The sequence below is a fragment of the Anguilla anguilla genome, chromosome 6, assembly GCF_013347855.1.
Source record: "Anguilla anguilla isolate fAngAng1 chromosome 6, fAngAng1.pri, whole genome shotgun sequence".
NCBI lineage: Eukaryota > Metazoa > Chordata > Actinopteri > Anguilliformes > Anguillidae > Anguilla > Anguilla anguilla.
This window is the reverse complement of record NC_049206.1, coordinates 20,876,519-20,903,885: the sequence shown is the minus strand read 5'-3', so window position 1 is coordinate 20,903,885 and position 27,367 is coordinate 20,876,519. Positions and strand designations below refer to the sequence as shown.

The 27,367-nt window shown below is 42.7% G+C and overlaps 1 long non-coding RNA gene across 2 annotated transcripts in view; it reads right to left on the bottom strand.

Moving 5' to 3' along the window:
- The window catches only part of LOC118229488, a 33,598-nt gene extending 6,524 nt beyond the window's left edge, over window positions 1-27,074 (bottom strand). For both annotated transcript variants that reach the window (XR_004765680.1, XR_004765681.1), the window contains exons 1-2: window positions 26,979-27,074; window positions 25,734-25,834 (exon numbers count right to left, since the gene is read on the bottom strand). This is a non-coding gene — a long non-coding RNA (uncharacterized LOC118229488). The remainder of the gene's footprint in view (window positions 1-25,733; window positions 25,835-26,978) is intronic.
- Window positions 27,075-27,367: the final 293 nt, after the last annotated feature.

Genomic DNA, 27,367 nt, shown 5'->3' with positions numbered 1-27,367 from the left:
CGCTTCAGGCCTGTCGGCTGTGGTGTCATCACCACAGTGTCAAGGCGCCCACAAGCAACACAGAGGGAGGTAAAACCTTTTTGAGGGGCTTTTTTTCTTACAAGTTCTACTCTTCGCCAGTTTTTAGCAAGGATCGTAAATCAGCAACTGATTCCCTTTTTGTTTAATTATGTATATCTGATGCAACTAAATTACCTCTGAGCACTTTCACATTTAATAATTTCGAATAAAGCACAGAGATCAAGTTCCAATTAACTGTGATTACAGCAAAGATATGAGATAACGTTTGGCTCGAGTCTAACTGCCTTATTTAACCTAAAATTAAGAAGTTGTTAATCACAAGTAAAAACAAGGCAACCAAATAAAATCTGAAACAGAATGAGAAAGAACACAAGTTTAAAGGTCGGTTCTCACCCGCCCCTGATTATTGCTCATTCCTGGCATTTGCTGTGGTTCACGGGACCATGTGATGCACAGCGTGAGGTGCAGCGCTGAATTGTGGGAAGGGAGAGCCAGAGGGTGAGTGCTCAGGTCATAGGACTCAGAGCAGAAGGCGGGGACCGCAGGAATCGCTGGTGCAGATCCACAGCCAGCGCTGAACACGACTACATGTCCGAGGGCGCACGCGGGCCCACATGAACACAGGCGTAGGCACTGAGAGAGGGGGAGAAAGAAGAGTTTGGTTTGACTTGGCGCCATGGAGACTCTCTGCCACGCATTCGGGTGGGCGTGCCATACGTGAGAGAGAGAGAGAGAGAGACTGTGTGTGTGCGTGCACATCTATAGGCTCTTCACAGCGCTGTCAGGGCATCATTTCTCACAGTCTAATCAACACTCAATTATAATCGCCATCTGTTCCTCTGCGTCTCCGCAAATCCCCGCGGACCGAGACGCCAGGGCAGCTTCGTTTTTAATGCGCCGATATTCTCGTCGGCTGCCCCGCTCTGAGCTGCGGCGGGAGGACTCGCAAGGCTGCGCTGTCCCCCGAGGATGTGCTGCATGGATCGCGAAAGCGCGACCACCGCGACCTCTGCCCCAGCTCCTCTCCCTCGCCCTCCCTCTCTTTCCCCGCGTCTGTTTGACATGCGCGGTCGGAGCGTGCGGTAAACACGGCGGTCTGCCTCTCCGCGCTCCTGTGCCGTTATCGCCGCTCGGCCGTCACTGCTGTGCCACACCCACGCTTTCCATTTCAGGATCGCGGCACAAATATAGCCCCTCCCTAGGGACTGCCTGCTGCCAGTTTCCATTAGCTGCCGTTGGGATCCCTCCCTAGGTCATGTGATATTCAGGTGGGAAAAACAACCAAAAATAAATAAATAAATAATCCAGAGCCTAAACAGTTACATTCTACATTATTTCTAATGGCTTCAAATGTATAGTATATATTCATTAAACGTGTTCATTATTTGCCATTCCCATGCTTAAATAGCTGATTATTGAAGTGAAATCAAATTAAAGGTAGATGCTACAGCACCGATTTTCCTCTGAACTTTAAAGAGCTTTTATCCAGTGGAAAGCCTTGCCCTTCCTTTGGCAAACAAGCCATGATTTTCCTAGCTTGGTGGCAAGCTGTAGTGGTTTAATTATTTTTCATTCCATGTCAGAGTAAACCTTATTATATTAGCTTGTTTTGGCGTAAGGACTTGTGGGTATGTACCTGATGCATTTTAAACGATAGCTCAGTCTTTCACTGTTTATATAAACAGAAAAAGACACAAGTTGATTGACCCCTCCACTCTCCACCTCCAAAGCGAAATTATCCATCATTAAAGCGTTCAGCCAGGAAATCTGCTTACATTATTCATGAATACTGCTTACACGCGTCAGACTTGCAATCCGGGCTGACCTCTCGAGAGAGATCTGCAGCCGTGCACTGTGCTGGATAATGAAAATAGGCAATGGTGCTTTCCGCGGGGATGATCCGATGGCTTACAGACAGGCTGAGATTTTACGCTTGGCAATCTTTGATTGCAGGGCTGTTTTTTCTTGGGAGGGAGGGAGGGTGTTTCCTGCTGATCAAAGAGGAAGAAATCAGGAATAGAGGAAAGAGGGGAAACCCTAAGCTGGCTCGTGGGATACGAACATACGCACGGCGACAGCACTGTGCCTGGAAGGAAAGTCTGCCCTCAAAGTCGGCTGGAATCAAACATTGCCTGTTCCCCACAAGCACCACTGCCGTGGTGTGTGGGTTCCCCTGGCTTTCCTCAGGTCCGACAGAGCTGTGGTTCCAGCTGCGGACTGCTGCGAAATGATTTCATATGCAGCTGATCTCGTAAATGGTCAAATTATTATATATTTTTAAAAGGACATAGTAGGAAAAGCAGTTCATACACGAGAGGGAAAAAAAAATATTTTGATGTACACAACCTGAGACAAAAAAAGAAAAAGAAAAAAAGAAGTGAATTCTCAAATTCCGGGTGGATGCGTTTCAATAGGGGGTAAATTCATCCCATATGAGATATCTCACATTACTTGCACAGGATGCTGAAACCATTTGTCCTCGGGGAACAAAGGATTAAACATAATTAATCCTAGCCTGTTATTTGGCCAAAATAAATTGTTCAAATTTGTCAGGAAGGTCCAAAAGTGGAGGTTACACCCCTCCCGAGAGTTCCTTATGTCACTGTAGGTCAGAAGAGAGAATCATTGTGCGATTTTTTTATTTTCTTTTCAAACAGCCATTTGTGGCTCAAAGAGCAGTTAAAAATAAACGTTCCTCAGCTCTATGCAGTGGCGCCCCCAGCCGTACTCCCAGGCACACTGTGCACACCATAATTATGGATATGACCGTTTTCCAACGAAGTACTAGTGGAATAAATAAATACAGGTAAATATTTACGCTTCCCACAACAGTTTGCTCGTCGTAATAAACGTATTTTTCAGAGCAGAAAATAAACGAACGTAGCTTGGTATTGGCGAAAGCTTGCCACATGCTGCCTCGAAATTAGCAATTGGACCCATCTATGTAAAAGGGCACGAGTGATAAACCAGCGCTGCAGCACATGCATAACATTTCAGTAGGCTACAGGCAGCGCGTTCAAGGAATACGTTATCTTGTTCAAATTTATATAATACACGCGAATTGGTTTATCCCGACTGAACTTGAAATGGCAATCAACAGAGAAAGTGCTACGGGACTGTGATGCAAGGGTACACTGAGAATAATAATAAACTATAGACTATATGTTTATTGTATTTATGCAAGCATGTTACCTAGCATTAACCTCCACTGGTTGTTGTTAGTATAACCAAAAACGCAATTCCATTGTCAAACTGCCCATTTCCTACATCTGAACTTCCAGTACCGTGAGTTGTTCAATGTGCAACAGTGTACATAGTTTAAACTTTATATTCAGGGTACAACATAAATGCAGGAGTAGTTCTATGCACTATTTTCTTCGGGGTAATCTACGGTGGACCAGTAGTGCATATGATATGGGAAAAATCCAGAGCGTTCCTCTGAGAACCATGCTTTGTGTTTCAGACAGACAAACAAAAAATAAATAAATAAATAAACTACATCATAAACTTAATGGAACGCACAAACAGAGAACATTAATCACGATAGTAATCATAACTTCCCAATAAACAACTGTCTTCATACACCACTGGTTCTGTTAGCCTGGTTCACAAAAATGTTTTAATGAATGAGTTATTTGAAATGTTAGGTCTAATGGGATTTCACAAGTGTCAACAATATCCAATTAATAAGAGATTGGACATTATCTGTTATCAGAATGGAATAAGAATGTTATTCCGCACTATGCAATCATTAATTAGAAAGAGCATTATACAAAAGCCTCACGCTGGACATTGGAGACAGACGTTGTGTGACTGGTAAAAAATTTTGTGGTGTGCTAAGCATTTATGTTCCTATAACCCAAGAGTATCTGTGGAATAAAGAGCCGACTCGGGTGTGACATCGGTGGAATTTGAACCAGTGACCCCTCAGGTCGAGTGCGCTCCCCTGACGCCCGCTCCACACTGTTGTGGCATGCCGAAAACGTGATTATACAGCAGAGGGAGCAGATGTGCCCCCCCCCCCATTAAAATTCAAAATGGACGACCCTGAAAAGCGAGCGAGGGAGAGGAGCTGGCAGTCTCTTAGAAGAACATATCAAGCCAAGTCAAGTGAACTGATGGGCTCGAGGTGCTTATCAAATAACCCAGTTATTCGGATACAGGGCAGGGACGGTTACCGGTGCAGACTCTGTGAAACCGCTCTGGAGTGTTCTGAGGAGAACCCGCACTGGCTGTCAGCAAGCAATCATTGCAGTGATAACATCCGTGTCCCACCCCTTTAAAGTGTGTGAGCACCTAAGTGGACATTGATGGGAACTGAGAGAGGCACACCGTCCTGATGCTGTAGTTTTCAACATGGCCTTTTTCCATAAATGGAGCATATTGGAAAGAAATGGCCTGCAATGCATCATGGTAAAGAGAGAGAGCAGGAAAGCCATCTTTTTTTCAATCTGGCATCTACTCGTGAGTAGAAGCTGCAAAAAGCACCATACTTGTCCATAATGGATTCATGATATCCACATAGCCTTGTTGGACATTTGAAAAACAGCATTTGGTTGATGGAGCTACAGAGCCAAAATAATCACTGTGGCTTCCACCCATATAATTGCATGTACAGAAGAGAACATTTTTGTAGAACTCCAAGATATCATCAGTACATTATTACCAGTTCATTGTAGAAAAAAAGGCTTATTTTACTAAATAAATCTTGTGAAATCTTGAAAATATGCTGGCCAAGGTTCAATACCAATAACATACCATATCTATGCTTAGAAAAAGCATTGATCATTTCACAGCTGTCCAACCACAAACAAAATAAAATAAAATAAAAAAATAAATAAATGCCATAACAGAGTGGATTTCATAGTTTGCTTTTCCTATGTTAGTAACTTGAGTGCTTTCACCTTCGAAATTGTGTATCTTTTTTAGTTTTATCAGGGGTTATCACTTCCAGGAAAATAAAAAGCAAAACGGGAGTTTCTGCCCTGATCAGAATCTCTCTTGTACTTCTCTGGACCCTCAGACCTGAATGTAGAAAAAAGTATTCATTTCAGGACATGTAGAAGACTGGGCTCTGGACGGGGAGGAAGGCAAACATGGTGTTCTGCTGAACACACAAATACTGTTTTCATTGCGATAGAGAACACTGTGCCGGTCTCCTCAGTGGGTTGTTTTGGGCTGAGGAAAGGAACATTGTTTGCCATTACCTTTGCTAATCACAATGCCAAGCTTTAGTATTTTTGCAGACACTGTGGACACCCAGGACAGCTGCTACATGCAGATCCTAATGAAGGAAAGTCAGCCTGGTATGTGCAAAGTAATGAACTATACTCTGTACATGTTCATAAAATTCAGAAGACCCTTACAATATTTGTGTGATCATTGCAGTCTTCATTGGAGTTCTGTAACATGGATTGTGCTGTATACTGATTTTCAAACCCCACAGCAATTAGAACTCCAACTCATTGTTAATAGTTGATCCAAAACCCCCGCTGGATTGGCTGTATGACAGCCATGATATTTGCTATGGACCCATTTTTTCCACCCCAAAGAACAAAACAACTTTAATTTAGCAGCTGCGAAGTATTTCAGAGAGAAAAACATCAAAGGTGATGGGGGTGGGTGCAAGAGAATAACGTAAATGGCTATGAATGCATCCTCTTTGCCAGAAAACTGTTCCTAAACTAACATTCGTGCTGGGAGTGGGAAGGGGGGGGGGGGGGGGGGGGGGGGGAGTGAGGGATTGGACTTCTGGCAAGAAGTACTTCCAGAAATTCTATCTTGTTCTACTGATGATTTGATATGATTTTCAGCGAAAGTGGAATGTTGTTTTTCCAACAGGCACAGGTGTATCGGGACATTGAGGGTTCCAGAGCAGGAGAAATAAACAAGCAAGAAGGCAGAGTTTATTGTGTTTTGACAGAGAGTGTAAGCCCTTACAGTCATCAGTAGAAGGGGGGGGTGTGCTGCATTGATCTGGGAAGCTGCTTTCATCAGGGTGGCTGACAGTGAATGATAATAAGAGGGGAGGTGAGATGGGGCCAATGTAAGCACACCCCAAAGGTGGATCGACCGCACCCCTCGATAGTAGGCAGTGCCTCGGCACTACATAGGATCTTCTTCAAATGTATAACGTTACTGTTTTTACACCTTTGGGTTATAGAAAACATGTTCAAAATGTCGAGCGCCATTTTCCCACCAAAGCGAACAAAAGGTTTGTTTGGTTTTTAGCGGAACAATATGAGCCTCCCCTCTGAAAAACAATCAGAGCCGCCTCCCCGCCGGTTGCGCAAAACCGTTCGGGCTTTTGGAAAAAGCCAGTAATTTGTATCTCGCTTCTAAAAATAATGCGTTTGAACTCGAGCCGCCGTGGCTCTAGCTGTGGTAGTCCGAGTCCTCTCTCTCTCTCTGTCTGAGCGCTCGGCCTTTTCTCCTCTCGTCAGCAGTCGCTCTCCTCCACCACGACCCGCCTCTGAGCCGCACCTCAGCGCGCCGCACGGAAGCCCGAACAATGAATCATTCTCTCAGTAGCAGTAACTCTGATGAACATGAGCGTGTAGATGGGGGGTAATACCGGTAGGATGAGGAGTGGGACTCGACCCAAAGGGAATGAGACTACCTTAACCCCCCCGCTGGGGTGTATCCCCCCCCCAACAGACGGCGCTCGGGAGCCTGATGGAAACCTCACAGCCTCCGCCTCGGAGAGTCCTCATAAATAACGTGAAGCATTGCTCCCTGGACTGCCAGTCCCTGGCAACAATAACATATTATTCAAAAAGCATTGGCAGATCCATTTCAGTGAAAATACCTTGAAGAGTTATACCCTTTTTTACTTCCCTTCTCACTGGATTGGGGAGGTGGGAGAGGGCCAGGGGGAGTGAAAGGTGGGGGGGGGGGGTGGTGAGTGCTATTGGGAAATGCTATTTTTATTGCCTCTCCCCTGCATTATCATCATATATCAATAGGAGTGGGCCATACGTCAGGGCAATCACAGTGAAATTAAATAAGTGTGAGTCAGAGCGTTGCCTGTGTCCCGGCCTCTGACATGTTAACCGCAATGGCAGCTGCACCCTCCCCTTCTCACCTCTGGATTCCACGCTACTCCTCCGCAAGTTCTGGGACAAAATGTTTTCAAGGCCAGGGATTGGCTTTTGGGAGCAGTGACAAACGTAGCTGCTAACTCAGCATACTGTAGATAAGCAGAGATGACAGAATTAGGAGGGAGGGGGGAAATGTTGGTTCAGGCTTCTGTGGCGATAAGAGCTCTTTTTGCCAGCCACACTACGCTGGAGGAGAGATGCCAGGAATCCATTTCACAGACTGTGAAGTCTCAAAAAACACCCTTTCTAATCTCTTTGTTGGGAGAGCATCGAAAGAAATAATCAACATTCTGTTAAATCCTCCTTTTTCCTCATCTGTATTGAATTGTAGATTGCACTTAATGAACTAGTGGCACCTATACCTGCAGGACCTCTGAAGCCAAATGGTGTGAGGAACTGTACCCCTCTGATCAGCCATGGCTCGAGTCTTTCTGCCACCCTTGGCAATATTGCGATGGAGATTGCAATGGTGCCAGCCATGATCTATTGGATGCAACATGTCCATTTTATTTCCCTTTATTATTTTTTCTGCCTTCGTCTGGGACCCCCACACAGATGATGCCCATTCAACAAAAGATTACATACTGCAGAGCAGCAGTGCGCAAACTGTTTGTCTTGACCGGAGATATCTGTTGGGTTGTGAAATCATTACGAGTTACGCCGGATGTACACCATATATGGCATTTCTGCGGCAATCTTGTCAGCAGTTATTCATTTTCAATGAAGAGAGAGGTGACCCACGTAATTTCTACTGCACTCTATCAAACTGCTTAGAATTATTGTCCTTGATGCCCTTGCTTGGCTAGCGTTGCACGAACTGTGGGTCATTCTGCCAAACTTAGGTCCTGGGCGATATCTATTTGGCCATGGTATCGAGGTATTGTGTGGCTTGCAGCAATATTGCAATGCAATTAAGCTTGTGTGAAAAAGGTGTTAGTATTAATTAATGTTATTCTGTTATACAAATAGATGCTAAATAGAAAAAAATAAAACTTGTGATTAATTGCCTACTAATTTTAGTAAGTTTGTCCTTTCATTTAGCTTTTAGGTATTAGAAACATGGCTGTTGTCAGCAGTTGAACAATTAATTATTAATTCATTGTTATTAACGAAAATTACATAAGTTTGGGTCGTGAAAAGCATGGATTGATATCATGGGGTCATTGCTGAAAAAGTTTGTACACTCATGCTGTGGAGTACAAAAAACACGCAAAAGTGAACGATTATATATTTAGGTGTGTGTACCACACTATGTCACAATGTTTTTGCATACTTTTTCAATATGATACCAATGTTTCATCTGCAACAATCATAGAGGGGCAAATTTATAAATTTTTTATAATGGACAAAAAGCATTTTACTCATTTTTTGAGAGATTTTGGTAGATTTTTGGACCCAAGATACTGTATCTTTACTGATGAAAAGATAGTAATTCTCATTTGAATGTGATGCAGAAGTCAAAACAGTTGATTTGTAGTGAAATCTGATTATGTAATGATGTACAGCAATGCACAATTTAGATATTTTGGATAGATATGGAGACGGTAAGAGACACCAGGGTACACTGCTAACTTTTTGCTTCATAGATCTTTAGTAGTTCTGCATATCACCCTCTCTTGGACACCTGCGGTTCAGGAGTTTATGATCCAGGATCTCTCAGCATTTCATTTCAAACTAAAGGAGAACAACTTCATTTTAGCATTTGTGACAAGATTTATTTGCGGCACTTTATTTCAGCCTAAATCATGACTGTTAACTAACCTAAGTCAGTATTGTACCAGTACTTTGCTTCATTTATGCCTTTTTCCAAGTCTCTGTGATGCTTAGGTCTGCAGCGGTAAAGCCTTAAATAGAATACTATAATGGGCTAAGGATTTCCCAGATTTGGCATGTGCACGAGGGGTTAAATAGCAGGTGTAAAAATGGAGTGTTTAAGTTACAGGGCCCAGGCTTGTCCCACAAAGGGTTTTTTAAAAAATTTTTTTTTTTTACAAAAAGTAACGGATTTACACAAAATTACAGCCTGTCCAATGCTAGGCAACACTGTGGCAAGGTATTTGATACAGGCTATGTATTCTGTGTATTCTTATGCGCTACCCATGCGAGGGTACCAGTACAAACATCAGCGAAATGAAATGATGAAAGGTCCAAAGAAAATGGAGGTTGGAGTTTAGTGAAAGCATTTTTGTCTCCTGAAATGTAAAACAACCAATAATACCAAAAGTCATGTGCTGCAAGCGTGTGATCTGTACTAGGGTCATGGACTTCATTTCATCCCATAGCCCTATGCAGTCGGTGGGCCCGCAAAGCCACGTGCAGGCTGTAATCCAATGCCTTAATAACACCGACGCTCTCTCAGTCTATAGGATCAATACTGCATCTCTGAAATCCCACTGAAATGAAAGCAAAAAGAAAAACAAAACAAAAAATAAATAAAATTCAAGACCATGAGATTGCCATCTGGCCAAGAGACGAAGCAATTATTTCACACAGTCATAAGGCTAGAAGCATTCCAGGAATCAACAAGAGAATTGAAAGAGCGCAGAGCTGAAAAAAGTGCCCATATTTCAGAGCACTGAGACGAGATTGTGCCTAACTCACAACCAGAAGAGGTGGAAAAGGGGACTCAACGGTTTCAGCAGTCTGTCTATTCCCAGACATATAAATCATATAATTAAATGTGATACTTTTACTATTTTAACAACATTATACCCTGACACAAAGGTGGGCAGTGGTGTAATTTCTTAAGCAGTTAATCATCTGAAATAGAATACTTTGTACAGAGAGAGCAGCGCTCACTGGCTGTCTTGTGTTACCACATTGATCTTAAATTCTACACTTAGTTCTGGAGTTCAAATACTACCATTGGTGACCCGCAACTGACCTCAGTGACCATGGCAACTGTGTGCACAAATGATCAATTATCTCGTAAAAATAAATTTACGCCAAACAATACGTTTAACTTTACTATAAATTATTTACAATGTATTTTATAATTTATCACACAATATTTTCAAAAGACAGGATGTGCATTACTGAGAAACAAGGTTGAGGCAGTCTGAATGAAGAATAACCATTTCACGTCACACAGATTCTTACAAGGCCAATACTTACAAAACAATTGTATGCTATGTTCTTGTACAACTTCATTACTTGGCAGGCAAATTTTCATGAGTGTTCAACTTGTATGGTTTCAAACCCCATCAAAGGAATTCTTGACATCTCTTAATTTAATTTGGTCTAATTTTCCACAGCTGAATTGGAGTCACTGCCCCTCTCTCAGTAGTCTGAGCACTGCCACGCAACAGTAGTAGTAGGGCCCATTGTATTGCATAGTCCGGGAATGGCTACTGCAGCTAAACTATAAATTACCAGTTCAAAACGCACATACATGCGCACACTTTCCCAGAACTCACATGGAAAACACCACCTTGAAATGACCAGGAGAGAGAGTAGGAAATAAAGCGACTGACATCATCAGAACCGGGAACCGGCTGATTCAGTCGATGTGCTGCATAGGGAGCCGACCTTGAAGACAAAATAAATCCAAATGAACTTCCCCAGATGTCCAGAGAGAGAAAAAAACTATTCATCTGTTTGGTTCTGCTTCAGTGTCCTACGTGCTGTGTGTTATTACAGGAAATATTAAAATGTAAAACACACACACACACACACACAAATAAAATGGAGGGGCCCTATCCAGGAAACACGACCAGCGGCCACATTCAGTGAGGCCAGGCTGTGAACCGTAAGTGTTCAATATTCCCACGTTTAGTAACATCCACATGTTTAGTAAATATTGGAGAATGTGTGAAGATTGTTTTGGTACTTGCCTGTTGGTGGTTGCTCCTTGCGGACAGAATTGGGGGGCATGCAACAATAGCTGCGGTCAAAAGAGAACTTATATCTTTGTGGCAGCAGCTTGGAAAATTCTATCCGGCTGTTTCTCTCATCAAGTGGTCATGATGACCGCCTGTTATCAACCGAGCCCAAAGTGACCGGGCAGAATCACAATGCCCTTGCCGTAATATTTACCATTTGACATAACATTTATGTTCACGGTCTTAAGACAGCTGAAGTCAAAGAGATAATTAACCAAAAACATGCATGTTTTTCATTCTTTTATTTTTTTTACCTTGACTGGTCGCGTTAACAAAACATTCTGTGCTTTTTATGCAGAAAAAATAGCCAAAGTGCTGGTGAAAAATACCATCTATGAACGCAGATGTTCCGAGGTCCTTTTTAAGATTACAACGAGCAATGATCCAGACTTAAACCACAACATAATAATTGCTCCTGTTTCTTTGAACCAATCGTCTTTTGGTGTCTGATGTTTGTGTCGTTTATTGATCATAATTAAGGCTGAGTGTTTGTCACGGAAGTTGAGGGTGTCACGGATTCTGTGATTTTTGCCAGTTCCATTACTTGCACCATTTTCAGAATCAAATTTCCGCTCTGATAGAGCTACCCCAGTGAACTGTGATTGTTGTTCTTGTGAAGTGGAAACGTATAGGAGCAACAACAGCTGAGCTGCAAAGTGGTAGGCCACACAAGCTCACAGAACGGGAACACAGAGTGCTGAAGCGCGTAGTGCATAAAAATAAATCTGTCCTCAGTTGCAACACACACAACAAAGTTCCAAACGACCTCTGGAAACAATGTCAGCACGAAAACTGTTTGTAAATAGCTTCTTGAAATGCGCTTTCATGGCCATACACAAGCCTAAGATCAACGTAAGCAATGTGAAGTGTCTGCTGGAGTGGTGTAAAGCACTCTGGAGCAGTGGAAATGCGTTATCTGGAGTAATGAATCACGCTGCATTAATGAATCATCTGGCAGTCTGACGGACAAATATGGGTTTGGCGGAACGCATAGTGCCAACTGTACTGGCTCGGATATTACCAACTGTGAAATTTGGAGTAGGAAGAATAATGGAAGGAAAATCTTAATGCCACAGCATAAAATTACATTGGAAAGAATTGTGCACTTCCAACTGTGGCAACACTTTGGGAAGGCCCTTTCCTGTTTCAGCATGACAATACCACCATGCACAAAGCAAGGTCCATAAAGAAACAGGTTGCTGATTTTGGTGGGGAAGACCTTGACTGGCCTGCACAGAGCCCTGGCCTCTACCCCATAAAACACCTTTGGGATGAATTGCAATGCCAACTGTAAGCCAGGCCTTATGCCCAACATCAGTGTCCAACCTCAGTAATGCTTCTGTGGCTGAATGGAAGCAAATCTCTGCAGTCATGTTCCTAAATCTAATGGAAACCCTTCCCAGGCTGTTACAGCAGCAAAGGGGGGTCCAACTCCATTTTAATGCCCATGGTTTTGGAATGAGACGTTCAACAAATACAAACAGGCGTGATGTTCAGGTGTCCACACACTGTTGGAAATGTAGTATAATGCAAGGTGATAGGTAAGGATGCTCCTAAAATAAACAATTTGCATTCAGTAGGAACTGGCCATTGGTGATTACTGGTTTCATCACATTCTATTATGTCATCTTGGACTTGGATGTGTGTGTGAGAGAGAGAGAGAAAAAGTGAGTGAGTGAATGAGTGTGTGCGTGCAGCCTCGCTTGCCAGGTTCTGGGTGCACACGCATCTGACTGATGTGAGAAGCTAGTTGTCTGTTCTTCCCTCAGACAGTGAGTCATCACAGAAAAGCACAACCCATTTTACGCTTGCTTTATTAAAAAAATACAAAACGGGGTTTGGGGGCAGGGGATCAAAAATCCCCCACTAAAATTGCCATTTAAATCTGCCAAAAGAGCAGGCGAAACATTTTTCTGGGTAGGAAAATTAATGAATAACATTTTTAGGGTTACTATGCCTTTAATCTCAAACATAAGATGCAAGAGGCTGAGTTTGTCTGATACACACCGTCTATGCCAAGGAGGTAAACAGGTATTCTTTTCACTGTACTAAGTAACGCGGTGGGTGCCATGGTTACTGGAACCTTTTCATTCTCTTCCACATTTGGAAGCCCTTTTAAGATAAATGGATAAATTCATATCACACTGTGCTACGGTGGAGGGAAACAGGTGCTACTGATGCAATACAAAAACAAACAATGAAAGACAAACGATCCTGAAAGGTTGCTGTGAATCCAGCTCTGCCATAGACTACGGAGTCACCATTTTTTCACTTAACTTGGTATACAACTGAGCTTGGTACTATATGACCGCAGGGGGTGTACATGACATAAACAGGACCAAAGTGTACAGACGGAGGGGCGTTTCTCACTGTGTCAAGCTCTGCTCCTGTGGAAAGAATGTGAATAAGCAAAGGCACACTGACAAATGAGAAGGAATAATAATGCAGTTTAGTCTGGGCAGAAGTTCCTTTGAAGTGCTGATTTCCTTTATTTATTTATGTATTTATTTTTTGGTAAAGCTCCATCAACCATAAATGCCTCAAGCCAAATGTGAAAAATCATTGATCCTAAAGGTAAAATGGGGATTGTAAATGTACCTGATTTGCATGCTGATTTGATTGAAAGTACAGCCAACAAACCCTTTGGTAAGAAAAGGTACCCATTTTAAAATCGGGGTACACTGAGCAATAAAGCCAGAAAAATATGTATAGTGTACATTCCTTCTGGGTATTAGTGCTCATTGAACCCAGATATATAGCTACTTTTGTGACATTTTTAGAGGACGGATAGACGACTGCAGTTGAGGAAACCTCTCACTGTGCTGATGGAGGGTCTGTTTTCCCCATTAACCCTTTGTGAAGGGGGAACGGCAATACAGAAGCGTGATAAATGCCATTGGTCTCAGTGTGAAATGAAACCCTTTAAAGGTTTTAACCGCCTGAGACTTTTCCCTGGCGTGTCATATCGATAGTAAATCTCTCTTCATAGACTGTCATTGACCTCTGATCTAAGTGAGTGTTAGGGCATAAATAGAAAGTACAAATGACCAATTAAGTACAACATACATGAAATAAAGTGATAAATTCACTACTGACATTTGGACTCAAAACACCGTATTACAGGAATCATATTAATGGACATCTCAAAAACTTACACAACTTTCTTTTCAGACAGGCCAGGAGACAGGAGGGGCGTATTGAACAAACAAACAAACAAACACATAACAACTTTACTTTCTGCAATACAATTTCACAAAAAACTGCAAGTTAATACTTGCTGTGTTGGCTAGAGTGTGTTCACTGGCCTGGTGACCTGACAGCTTTGTGCCCTGCAGGCTCTTCCACATGTAATGTGTTTGGTCAGAGTACCTGGAGAGAAACTGTGAGGAGAAACGTGGTGGTGGTGATGGTGGGGGGTAGAAGCAAGTAAAGACAGACAGATGGTGGGAAGTAGAAGCAAAGAAACAAAGGGCGGAAAGAGAAAGAAAGAAGAAAATGAAGAAGTAGAAAGAAACAGAAAGAAAAAGGCCACAGGGAAGTTATGGATGTACTGCTGATGTTAGTGGCTGGGGTAATTACACATCCTTGTATATATTTGTGTTCAAAAACTTAAATCTAATCCGTGCACCAATCATTGACATAATCTATATGCATGTTCCAAACCATTATTCTAACCACAAGCCTTTAATATATACAATGTTTTTCCATTGTACTCGAACAGTATTTATGCAACTGTAAAGCAATTACACAGTTATGTTGCCCACATTAAACAAAGGATGATTGGGTTAAATTCCACAACAATTTATCATTATAAGATTTTGAGGAACAAAACAACTATACTACCAGCCTGACATTCATATAGCAGCCTGTAGTATGTAGACAATGTGTCCTCTTTAAATCTGAAATTGACCATGCACTGCATTCTTCATTGATCGGGATAGATGGGTGATATAATCACATCTTACTGTGCAACACAAGGAATTTAAAAAATGTTTTATAACAAGACTAAACTGCGTAGGATCAGCAGATACTGAGCTAACTGGCCAGTTCTAATTTTGGCCAAGAGAACACAGCGCCATCTGGTGCCAGGAGGAAAGACAGCACTTGTTATTTTCTCTGAACAAGGCATTCGTTCCAACCTTAAAAGACGCATATTTCTCAAAAGGTCTAGACATTGCAGCAAGGCAAAATAACCACAGACAAAATCCATTTGAATCGTCACTCATAGCAGAGAAAAACAGTCAGAATGAGGAATCTGATTGTGGGTTATTAGGCGGTAGCCGATAGCAAACTGAGGCATTCCTGATTTAACACCACAGAACACTATGACAAATTAAGTCAATTATGTTGGTCAGGTGTCTTACTGCAGCATAGAAATATTAATCACAAACTCCATTACAAGGATAACAAACTCCATGCCAAGGCAGATCTGTGAGATTAACTGTGATTTTCGACAGTCTCAAGGCATCATCGCACCAATAGGAACACGACTCAAGTGCATTATGAGTAATCTGTGATACAATGTTGAATTAAAAGTCCACGCTTGGCTTAAAGTGTCCTGTGGCTTCCCATGAGTTACATAATACTCGCAAAAGCAAGTGGTATTATTCCTATCACCATTCAAGATTAAAAGAAATAAAATAAAAAATATAGAATTTCAACAGATCACGATTCTCTTAATATTAATAACTTTACTGAAAAAAATGACGCGTGTCGGTTGGGGCAGCTCTGTCCCGCCCAAGCTCCAGAATAACCTATCGTCTGCAAGTCGCAAAGTGCTGATTGGACCCCCTGTCCGTGACTGACAGTTTAATTCCCTCCACACCGAAATAGCATTTCAATTTGAATTTTTCAATCAAATCCAGCATGACCATGTGGGGAATTGGGAGCTCTCTCGTGTTGTTCCAAGAAGGCGGCTCAGTAATAGAGGTCCCAAATTAAAATCGTTCACAGACATGGGTCTGAATCCACATGCGGCCTCTCTCCGCCAGCTTCATTCATAAATTTGGTCTCCTGGAATTTAATTAGGACTGTATCACGCATAAAGAAATCTTCATGTTCATCTCAATTAAATTCTACAAGAACGGTTCACACATTTCTCTTGCAGGCAATGAGCAGTTTCTATTCAGTTTTCACAACTTCAGATGTCATGCTTAATGTATGAAATCTGAACAGAAACCACTGATTACCTGAGTTTAAAAAAACGTGACCCGTTCTTGTAGAATTTAATCGAGATGAACACCAGAATGTTGTTTTGTACGTTCATCATAATTCACAAATTTGTTCGTCGTTTCTCTCTAATTTCCAACAGCCAGCCTGTCTCTCAGGAAACACAAATTATCTCAGAATGACAGGAAGGAGAAATCGTGTTAAATAAACACAAATGTTGTTCTCCATTTTAGGAACTGACTTCAAACATTACTCTGAATGGTTTCTGAATGGTCGATCAACACCATCTTTCCTGGTCTAACAAAAAAAGAAAAAGCACAACACATTTTACAGCTTTGCAAATGGCTGATTTTCAGGTCATCAGGACTCCCTGAAAGCCAAGATGAAGAGCCTACAATTCCCACGGGGCCGCGGGCCTCCGACCTCAGCACGCTGCACTCGGGGCCCAAGCTATTTTCTTAACTCCGCTTTGACTCGCCTCTGAAAACAAGACGCAGGTCTAACATGTGCGCTTGATTTCTGCCTCCGCGAGGTGGATTTCATTCGGTCAGAGAAAGGCGGTCCAAACCAGTCTGAGCAGAAAAATATTCCCAGTGCCACACGCAGCCTGTTATGTAACGAAAGACCTGACGAGGCTCGATCTCTCCCTTCTTGTTCTCCCCGTTACATGCTTCTTAGTGATAAGTCCGCATTATTGTTAAGTCTAACATCTGTAATATGACGACTGGCGGCTCGTCAAAGCGATTAGGTGCTTATTAAAGAAAACAGAAACTGTTTGGTCTCTCTCATGAGGTCGGTGTATATTTTTCTGCTACAGGAGAAATGAAGAAATAGGGTGGTAAAACCCCTGAGTTGTTCCTCTTCCTCTCAGGCCCAATTGCCCTTTTCCACTTGGGAGAGAAAACCCGGGGCTACTCTCACTGTAAATGCCTTTAGCCACATGTTTACAGCGTTGTCTGTTTACATCTTTGTAACAGTCATTTGCCCCATGTGCAATCGCCTAAGAGGCGTGCTTTGCACTACTTTTACAATCCCAATAATCCTTTGTAATGGTGTAATGTCAGTGCGCTTTACGTGTTCTGAAATTATAAAATGACAAAGAAAGCTTAGATACTGGCAAAAACAACAGTTACTTTCCCATTCCCAACACTGATACCAAAAGGGACTCCTATAATGCACCTCTGTGACAAGTGCACAACACCCATAAGAAAAAGATTAATGCGGCTTCCCTCAAGGGTCAACCAAGACAAGAGTCATTTCCTCCTAAGATGGACACAAAATCCAGGAATCCATGAGCAGCAGGGTGTAACTATGCCGCTACCAGCAAACATCACTTATCTTACTTTCAGCCCCCGTAGTAAACCTGTGACCTTGGGCAGTCATCCAGTTCCTGTGTCGGTTAGCTCTCCGAGCATTGCTACATCTCTACATCTGTGCCGAGACGGTGACCTCCCACTGACTCATTTTCCGCTATCCGCTATTCCCTAAACCGCCTCCAGGCCAGTGGAGGTTAAGCCAGTGGGAGTATGAAGGGAGTGGCATTCTGACTCAACTGTGGGAGAGGGGCCTCAACCACTGGCCCCCGAGGAGCACTTGATGAAAGTCCGCGACTTAGGATGAAGCTATCTGTCTGTTGCTCACTTATGCTAACCGGACGAAAAAAAGAAAACAAAAACAACAAAAACTGCATTCCCGACCATGCCACTGCTTACTGTGCCCACCGAGAGGGAGTTTCAGACGACTGGTGTGTCACTGAATTGCTGCTCACTGTCGAGGTATTCTGGTGCGAAACAAACAGCAGAAACCGCAACTTTTCTATGAATGGTCTTTGTACAGCATCAGTGGCATCAATTTCAGTAATGAAAAACAAACAAGCTTCAGTCAGTCAGACTGAATGGGAGAAATGAGAGCGAATGAGGGAAAGACGATGGATCCTCCCTGAACCACAACACAAAGATTCCCCTTTTCAGCAGGTTTCAATAAAGGCACTTTTTATTACCCGACTGGCACATTCCTGGGTTTTTTCTCCCCAAGCCACTCTGTTACTCTGCTGATTTATAAGAGGGGCATCACCCCAGACATTGACTTCTGTTTCTCCAAAAAGCTCCTCGGGGATGTTCAAAGGAAAGGCACTGGTGGTCCCAACAGCACTTTAAGCTCATGTATTCATGGCTAAAAGCAGTTGTTATCAACCGTGCCCTAGATTTTCTGTAACTAATTCTGTTTTCTACAAAGCCTAGAAATAATAAATGTATATTGTATGTTGTCATACATTCTTTGGGAAATTTGCCCTGTACCTATTCACCAATGATCTTGCTCAGACTCAATCACACACATGAATAGGTGCTCCAGAACTGAAGGGATGACGCAGCTCCACGGTCCAACCCAAAGCATAACTCAATGAGAACCCCCAAATGGTGCACTCCTGGGTGTGAGAGTAATGGTGGCACGTGCGGCCTCCCGTTCACAGAACCCCCCTGCACCCCCATATCCATTGCAGGGGACATTCCAGCTCTTGCAAGGGGTTGACTGCAGGAGCAGGGGGGTCCTAAAACAGGAACACTTTGTTCCTGAGACTGCGGCACAAGGGAGATCTCCCCACCCCACTTTAACAAAGGTTTCAAGACTTTGGAATTGGGTTTCCCAAAAAAAGAAGAGGAAGTCAAGAAATACCTTCTTTTGATCAAAAGCACCAAAATGGAGGGGAATAGAATATTCAACATATTCAATAAATATACAAAACTAAGCTGTGAAATGACACCACTATATATGGAGCTGGGGGGGGGGGGGGGGGGGGCACAAGGGGGCAACACTGGGGAGGGCAAGGGGAACAAACACAGCCCTTTTGAAAATACACAGTGGGCGGAGAGGTGAAGCAACGCGGACAGAAAATAACCTCTCCATTTTAAAAGGCTTAAGGCTCACCTCAGGAAATGCCTGCCTGGTTTCGGGAAAGGAATGCGGTGTTTTGAGAGCTAGCCGCTGGAAACAACCTGTAGCGAGGGAGGGGCCCCGCGCGTCGATGGTGGTGGGAACACGCGGGACTACAACGTGAGCCCCCGAGAAAAACGGTCCGAGAATTATGCCCCTGACAGAAGAGAGGAATGCGAGAGCTTCCTGTGCCAGCGAGCGCGGCCTTCCGATCCGCCCCGCAGCGCAGACCCGCGTGAGGCGGGAGAGCGTGATGCGGCGAGCACGCTCAAAGGCACCCAGACGGCAGCAGGCGAACGCACTGGGCGCGGCTGACCCCGCTGAGCTGTCTGTGGTTGTTTAGTGCTGCCATGAAGGGGGGGATGGGGACCATAAGGACCATATTGAGGTCAGACATGGAAGGAAAACAACATGAGAGAAATTAATAACGCTTTCCACTCTGAACACAAACTCTAATTTTGTGCTACTTTACAATTCATAGTGGTGTTGATGATGATGATAACAATAATAATAATATTATTATTATTATTATTATTATTATTAATAACAAAGGAAAAAAACTGAGGAAAAACAAGCACACAAGCCACAGGATTACAAGGGGTTTTAAAATGAAATGAGATTTGACAGCTCAGTTTGACTGGGGTACGCTAATATGATTAGGGAAGTCATTTTAGTCCAGTTGAGGAACAAGAGACCAGACAGCTTCATTCCCCCATGATATGGAGCTGAATTCTGGATACAGACAAGAGTCTGGAGTTGGACCCAAGATTTCTTTCTTTTATTTAATCATATTCCCCCCTTTTCCTCCCCATTGGGAACGCTCAATCATATTGCCCGGCAATTGCTGCTATCTCTAATATTGATCCAGAAGAGCACAGACAAGCATGTGCTCTCCTCCGAAGCGTGATGTCACCCAGTGCTTCTTATCACACCCAATCAACCAGCAGGTGTCGGTAGTGCACGATGACATGCGGTCATCTTGGGCTGACTGATACCCTCCCTTCCCTAGCACACACTAGATACAGTTGTGCCTTGTCCTACAGGGCCTTTCACAGCTGGCACTGGCATAGCCCAGAAATGAAAGAAGACTGCGGGCCTATCCACAGTCTAAAACAGTGTCTTAACAGAACAAGCGACCCAACAGCCCTAACCATAGAGTTTACGAAGGATTCTGATTGGTTCTGAAACACTTCCCCTTGTCATGTTACAATAATAGCCTGATCAGTCCCTGCGAACCAACTGCGCTAATACTGGTCAAACAATGGCTGGTGATGACTGGTGATCGGAGAATACATCAGCCGCAGAAAAACAGACTCCCTGGTGTTCCATTCCGCCCTGTCTACCTGTCTGTTGGCAATGGACAGACATCGCTGCGGTCTCCCCAGCTTCTACACGAAGAATCCTGATTGGCTGTCAGCAAACTTCCCTTAATACCTGGGAGAGCAGGTGGGTGTCATTTTTAATCCGAGTACAGACAGTGGAACACAAACGACACGGGTAGGCGATGCACATTTACCAATTAAAAAACAGAAGCTACCGTGAACTATAATTACAAATGAATCCCATCAACCATACATTTACAGATGTCTTGCACACCGCTTCATTCACGGTTCCATTGCTAATGCTTCGGCTGTTTGCAGAGTATGCAGAATAAATGACAAAGCTTCACCTAAACTTTCTTTTTTGTTTTCCTTAAACTGTGAACATCAGTGGAATAAAAACAGAACACAAACAAACTGGATTTACCACCCTCCAGAGGGATGACTCTCTCAGTGCAGATTTAGAGCAGACTCAGGAAAACACCCTTGGGCCCATGTGACCTATTTATACTGAAATAAAACAGCAGTTGGTCCGCAGGAATCGGCAGTCTAAAATCAGTGGGGGGTACTGGGTTGGGGCAGAGAGGCCCTCACACAATGGGGGGGGATGACAAAGGCCCATAACAGAGTAAAGGCGCGTGGGGGTAAAAGTCTCTCCTCCCTTTTGAGGTCAGAGAAAAAAAAAATGGCCTACAGGCAAACTGCCATCCACTAATCAAATAAAAACGATTTCCTAACTACAGCACAGAGACACCTGACATCACAGTGGAGAGGAACAGGTCGTTGGCGCTTTTCTGTTCAACATTTTCTCCTTCCATTTTCTGACACTTCCTGTGGACGAAAGCCTTGCTGTAGGTTCATGAGGGCCAGATGAGTCATCTCGATGAGAGGGCTAAAGACTGCATCTGCACGGTCGAAGTGGTCAACGCTCGGGACTGCCGCCAAGCGTTTGCCCCTAAACACCTCACATGTTCCGCACAGACTTACTACCAGGGCCAACACAACGACACTCAAACGGCAGAGACCGCCATTGAGATTGATTTCATAATACGTTGGTTTTCATAAACAAGAGAACAAAGAGAGCGATGGACCTATCTCGGTTAATACTCCACACATATGAACACACACACACACACACTCCATTCTTTCTGGAAATTGCTTGGAATCCATGATAGAAAGGACGCCAAAAAATCCAGTTTAACGCACTCTCAGAATAATCTTGAAGTGCAATCTTAAAGCTCATGGACAAAATATTAACGTCAACAGCCAGCAAAACGGCAAAGGCTCCATGTGTACTGTACCTCTCCCTCAGTTCAAAGTCTTTTGAGGGGGTAAGAACAACCTCTCTGAAGTGATCTTTGGCACAATACTTTCATAAGCCAGTAGTTTTGAAATAACCATACGGGACTGTTATCGTGTTCATACTGGGGACACACCACTGAGAACACAGGTCTCAGATGGACAATTTTTGTTATTGCAAATCTATTTCGGAAAGTAATAACATGCCCCCTCCAAGCTTTTTCTATTTTATCTCCACTAGGTAACATTGAAGAGTCAAACCGCGCGCAGCCCAACTCTTCACCTTCTAGACAAATGTTCACATCTCTCCTCTCTCCAAATGTGGACTTAATAACGCTCGCCCCCTTCCAGGAAAGAAAACGTTCAGCCGAACAAGTGCTGTCAGTCACAAAAGGGGCATGGACACCCCTCTGGTGCTGCCCCCGAACCTCCACCCCGGTGGGTCTTCTTGGTGGGTCACCTTTTCTCATCCCCCCCCGGACGACGCGCTTCAAAGCGCGGAGCGCGGGAGGTTCCTGTTCGGTAACAGACCCCGGGCCGTCTCCGGCGTCCCACGGGAGCGGTGGGAGGAGCCCGGATTAAGAACAACAGACCGGCGGACAGGAACAACAGCGCGATGACGCTCCCGCGCGCTCTCCCCAGCTTCCACAACAGAACACGATACTCGGTGAGACATCAAGGGCTCCGCCGGCGACCTCGCCGGACCGCCGGCCGGGCGTCAATATTAGCTTTGCTAAATAACGCCAATCAAAAGAAGGCTGAAGAGTTTGAAGTTTCCCCCAGACCCCAGACCCCTGTGCTAGTGCGCGTATGCCAAAAGTAAGTGTATACGTATGCGTGTATGAGTGAGTGTTTGTGTGTGTGTGTGTGTGCACGCAAGAGAGAGTGCAAGGGAAAGAGAGAGAGAGTGTGCGTGTCTGGAACACATACATATTCAAGCAGCAATGTGTGGCAATTTGGAATTGACCGTTGGCAACTATTTGGCCAAAAGGGTTTGGAAAAAAATACATTTTAGGCCCAAAGTAGTTGGTAATTCATGTCATTAACAACACCTCAAAATGACAAAAAATTAACTACTAAAACAGCACAGATTAGAATGTAATTGAACTTCCAGTAAACTGCTGCAAAATGTAATTAAACTTAACTACATGTAGTTAATTACAGCCTAGATCTGCCATCCACTACTGAACAACCAACTGAAACATATCCTCACTTGGTTCAATACCTTCTACTGGTGATGCTATGGTCATTACGTGTAGCCCAGCGGATTGTCGCCCACAGCTGTCGCTAGCACAGTCAAGTTTTAATATTTAATTCCAGACTATGGGGTGAGCCATTTGATTTTCTTTAATGATATTTGAATCGAAAGAATTTAATGAACATCAGTTAATTATATGATGTTAGACATACCAGTGTGACAGGATGAGTCCAGAGCTAAATTGCACAGCTGGCCAAGCACTCATCTGTAAAGATACAGTCCTGTAGTTAATTATAACAAATAACGGTCAGCGTAATATCCCTTCAAAATTTTTTTGATATCACAAACGCCTAAGTTGTTTCAAAGTAACAGGTACATTGTGAGAATGTCATTAACTGAATAGAATGCAGTACCACAACAGAAGCACTATGATGAAGCCTCTTTGCAGTTCACCAAGGGTTCCGTCTCAGAGCCATTAAGCCTAGCAAGCAGCATACTATATGTTTCAATTGAAAATTAAAAGCATTTCATGGACTCAGTTTGAAAGAATTTGACATTTACTCTGTTCATGCTATCAGAGATTTTAAAAATTGAATAATATTACGCAAGCAGGGTAGTTCTTTTGAATTTTTTGGCACATTTCTTTTCTACAGACAAATATAAAAGATTCCAGCTGTTCCACAGGTCTTGAAAACAATAGCAAAAAGCCTTCAGTATAAATGGTGAAATTACTTTCCCCTCTCTTTAAAGGGTGCCATCTAATCCTTTCAAACATGCTTTGAGCTGCATAACCACTGTCTGCCCAGTTTCAAACAACCCGGCAAAGCTCCAGAATCCAGGAGCTGGTTACTGCAGACAGAATTCAGAAGGAAAGTATGCGTGCAGGAGGAGGAATGTTTGGGATATAAATTAATCCACAGGTAAGTTACATTTTATTAAATACAGCATTTTCATATACCGGGTCTGTTGTATGTGTAGTCCCCCCTGCCCAACACATGCAAAATTCAATTACTTCAAGGTGATATTTAGAGTCATGCTTCTGCTACGTACATGACAGCATGTAAAATCAGCACTAAAAAATATCACATGGTCTACCCACAACCACACGCACCCAGACATTAAATCCCATTTCTTGATCAAATTCTATCCATCACAAATAATATCAAACGTGATTTATCTGCACGGGCACACACATCACTTTCCAAAACAAACCGTTTCCTGGCAGTTTTTTTGCACAAATATTCCTGTTACTCATTGTCCATCAAGTACAGTGTCTGCTCATTTTTAGACAACAGTGCCAAAATACATCTGAACAAGAAACTGGCAGCCCTCTCCGGTTACGTCCCACAGAGCCTGGGGTGCGTTTAGCAGGCAAAACACATTTCAACCTTTCACAGAGAAGTTGATGGTAGCTATGCAGAAATGACAGATAAACTTTACAAACTTTAACTCCACCCATTCCACCTCAGTCTGAAATTCTCATAAATTATGGTTAGCAATGATTTCCACCCTGCTATTCTCACATGAATAACCCCTTTCGCCCAGTCTCTTTCTTATTGTGGAGTTGTGAACATTGACCTTAGCAGAGGCTAGATAGGCCTGCAGCTCTTTGGATGTTCTTATGGGATCTTTTCTAACTTCCTAGATGAATTGTCACTATACTCCTTGGACAAATATTGGCCTGCACTCCTTGGAAAAATATTGGCCATCTTTTCGGTGCCAATGAGCAAAAAAAGTCATACAAATAAGATTTCAAATCTAAATATAGTACTAAAATACATTTGACTTATTTTTTGGGTTTTGTAGTATACTGTTTAGAACACAGACTTCATACACCCTACCAAACACTTTATTTATTAAATATACCTTTCTGAATGACCAAAGTCCCTTCATATAGATGCCCAAGTTCCCATATATGAACTACCAAATGTGCTCTATAAGAAGAAAAAGTATTTTATGGTTTTGTATATCACATCACTTCCTGCATGTGATGCTACATGAGGTCATGTTTGGGGTCCAGGTTAGTCATGCTATGCATTAGGACAATGGACATGCAATCAGAAGCACCTGTAACAGCTTTAGCCAAGTTCGGCCTTTGTGTTCCCCCATACTCTCCTCATTACATAACTATTTCCATACGATGTACAGCCTAGGTAATGGGAGATGTGCCTCCGCACATCTCCCATTACCCATCTCACCCTTAAAGACAGAATGTGGGACGCTATTGCCTTGACGAGCACCAAAAAAGAAGCACTGAAGTGAAATTGGAAGACTTCACTGGCGAGGAGGAGGAGAACTGCAGAGCATATTACAAAAATTCAATGTTTCTGCTTCTGACTGCTTTTCGCTTTGATCTTCTATGAAATAATTCATCTTACTCAAAACCAGGACATTTGAGTATGGGATGCCAACATTTCTGGGCCAAAAAAAGAGGGCATACCTTGAAAAGCATATTTCCTGCTGAAATACAATACACTACTATTTGTGTCGGCTTTACAAAATCTTAAATAATATATGCCTGAAATTACATATAGGCAACTCTATGTAAGTGGTACAACACAACACATTTCCGTATTCACATTTATCTGAAATACTTACACATAAAACAATTTACATTCACTATTATAGATGTTGGATTACACTGAAGAGCGTATAACACTTTGGCACACTTATAATGATAAATGATCCTCTCGGACAGAAGAAGGTTTGGTACACAGCACACACCTGCACTGCACCTGGCCGTCCTCTATTCTCCATTTATGGAACAGGGAAGCTGATTTCAGAACAGAAAAATGCAGACACATGGTAGGCTCACCTTAACCCGGTGCACCATGTGTATGGGTGTGTGCTACCCATTAGCCGCCACTGAACCAGGCCAGGCCTTTTGCCCGTCTTCTCCAACGACTGAAACCACCGCTAAAGGGAAACAATGCATGAGATCTAGGCACAGAAAAATAAACAAGCACTTGAAAGGCACCTGAAGTAGGTCTACAAAAGTGAAAAACCACCAGACAGACCAATCCGTTTTGATCTGTTCCTTTGTGATTGGTACAGTAACATAACCACACATTCTCCGGTGCTTAATGCAGCCTTCTGAAACAATATTACTGTTCAAGTTCTTTTTGATGGAATGCTGTTGGACGGATTGTATGAGAGGACACTGAATATAGAAGAAATTAGGAACAGAGCATTGTATACCTTTAAATGCTTAACAAACGAATCACTGCCCTTTAGAAGCCAGTTTAATGTGTGCAACTATGAAAGTTGGTGCCAGTCTCAATATAAATCACTAATATGCAGGATTGTAGCCATTTTAAATGTATTGCTCCCCAAGAGAAGCTATTGTGATCCAAGAGTATATTTTCAAATATAATCTGCTGTGACATCTGTGAAAATCAGATTTATGTGCTTTGTCAAACATACAACTTGAACATTGTTACTCAACATTTTGCTACTTTCTATTGCTTTGGGAGAAAAACAATTTTCTTTGAAGAAATGGAAGAACAATGAAAAGGAAATTCAGATCCAAATTATTATAAAAATTAGTTTATTAAAAGTTTGTGGTTAAAAGCTATAATATAGCACTTTAAGTTCGAACATCAGTTAATTAATTTGTACTTAAGGCTGGTGAACTACGAGTTAGTGGCCTAACATTTGGTAATGAAACAAACAAAATAACATACATTTCTGATCAATAGCCCTAATACTGAATGTATTGAATTTCACGAATCTTAATTTTTGTGTTTGAAAGTTGTTGGAAAGGTTTTGATTTCATTTCCTAAAAATTTGTTCGTTTGACACCAATTATGATGACGTTGTGGTTTTACATTTCGATCATTGCCTCTCCCTTTGCCTGAACAGGGGTAAGAAAACGGAAAGTTGGAAAACCAACGGAAAACGGAAAACCAACCGCAGTATCTACGTACAATTTAACACAAGCACGAATTTAGGCAACTTTAACTTATTTTTGTTAGTGGCGACAATAGGATTGCAGTGCACGCCGTCTAACTAAATAGGGTCGCCTACAATCTATTTCTGTAAATAAATGCATTACACATACCTGTGTTGTGCTGGAGTGTTATTAACTGTGCACTAGATATTCCACGACGTAAGGGTTTAGGTCGCTCATGAAATCTCGTGGCGTATGGGAAATTGGCGAGAATTAAAGTCTGAAATGAAAACGCTACGGTACTCATTGTGACGCAATGCAGGTAAGCAGGTGTGTTAATCTAAAAAAAAAAAAAAGACAATTAAAAGAATTTAGATAGGCGTTTAATAAAACTAGTTTCGATTAAATGCACACATCGTTAGCAAACGAATTACACAGGTATATAGCGTAAAATGTTTGGCCTTCGACTTATATTAGGTTTATATGTGTTTTACTGCGTGGTATTAAATGTAGTTTTGCTGACATCTGGCGGCGATATGGGCAGCGCCATGTCCATGTGT